Below are 1,615 nucleotides of genomic sequence, written 5' to 3'. Positions count from 1 at the left end.
TCAGTTCCTTTATGTAAAATGAAGCTGTTGGGTTAGACAACCTCTAAAGCCCCTTCCAGTTCTGATTTTCCATGACTTTCTGATTCTTCGAGGGATACAGTATCATCAAGATGACTGCAAATATAGCTGTTTTAATCTAAAAAGAAATACTGGGTCCACATGGCAAACGTTTTGCTAGAGACAGCCAAAGCAAGTGATGGCAGTGCCCTTTCCCAAAGAGCTCCTTAGCCCTTAAAAAGAAAGCTTTGATTCAGGCGGCATTTTGAGTCCCCCTCTCCACAGGAACCATTTTTAAATAATTCAAAAGCAAAACAGAGGAACCAGTGTCCAAAGACATCCCACTAGTAGATCAAAGTGTGAAAAGGGATTAGCAGCATCTTCAGGAAATGAAGTTTAAAATTCCAATGTATCACACAAGTCCTTTTTGAAATGGTAATCAGCTATACCTGAGCAGAAAAGACAATTAAGATAATGTGTTAATTTCCATCACCACCCCCCAACCAAATCTGGCAGTAATATTTTCATCCTGTTAATTATCCAGAGAGTAGAAAAACATATAATATGATGGCTCTTTTCTGAGATGCTGTGTCTCCTGCTTAGTGAAGGAGCTACATTTATCCTATAATTAGCTCATTGGAATGCAATTTCCACTCCAGGCTGAAAACACCCACTAAAAAATAAACCATTTCATCAGGCCTACCTGGTCTCATCCGAGCAAGTTATTCCTATGTGAAAATAGCTAGATTACTAGCTAAAACATAGCTACCATTCAAAAACAACTAAGAATTGCAATGTACGTGGTAATACTTTCTGACAAGGCTCAGTTAATCAATGCTTTAAAAACATAGAAAGATCAGGTCGTTTACAGGCACCACACACACTCTTCCTAATAACAATAAACTTTCCCATGTCATTAAATGAACATTTTAATGAGAACTTTTTTTTTTTTTAAGGCGGGGGAGGCAAGTGCAGGGGAGGGAAAAACTTCATTGTATAGGTAAGCCCATAAATGGAAAAGATGTAGGCAGAAATCATTTCCATAAAGTTGGCCTCCTTCACTCACTATTCAATCTATTGGGGTTGCTTTACCTCCTCATGGAAAGAAATAAAGGCCAATACAACATTTTATTTTACACACAGCCTTAAATTAACCACTAAAACCCATTTCTTCTTTCCAGAAAGACCATGCTTGACAAAGAATAGAGGAAATAGAACAATAATTGCCACAACACTTCCTAGGTTGCATATATACAAGGGAGGAATCAATAATGAAAGAAAATTTTTGTTTCTCATATGCATTATTTTACCTATAATGTCTGAAGAGGGTAGTGCTCAGTTTCTGCAATGTAAGGTGGGTAACAAGATCATGGAATTTAGGACTTAAGGATCAGTTAGTTCAACTGCTCCATCTTTGTTCATGTTTCTAAAAGGAAAGGCATTTGAAGGTCTTTACAATTACCTATGGTCTGGAACCCCAACCCACTCATGTATATGCATTCATCAGGGTTCTAGGTTAAAAGGCAGCTAAAGTGAAATGGAACCTGGAGGCAGAAGACCTAGATTTCAGTTCTCTCTCTCTCTCTCTCTCTCTCTCTCTCTCTCTCTCTCTCTCTCT

Source organism: Petaurus breviceps, unplaced genomic scaffold, assembly GCF_028583685.1.
Source record: "Petaurus breviceps papuanus isolate PSGF00001 unplaced genomic scaffold, PetGlider_PUasm1.0 171, whole genome shotgun sequence".
NCBI classification, from domain to species: Eukaryota; Metazoa; Chordata; class Mammalia; order Diprotodontia; family Petauridae; genus Petaurus; species Petaurus breviceps.
This window is presented reverse-complemented; position numbering follows the sequence as displayed.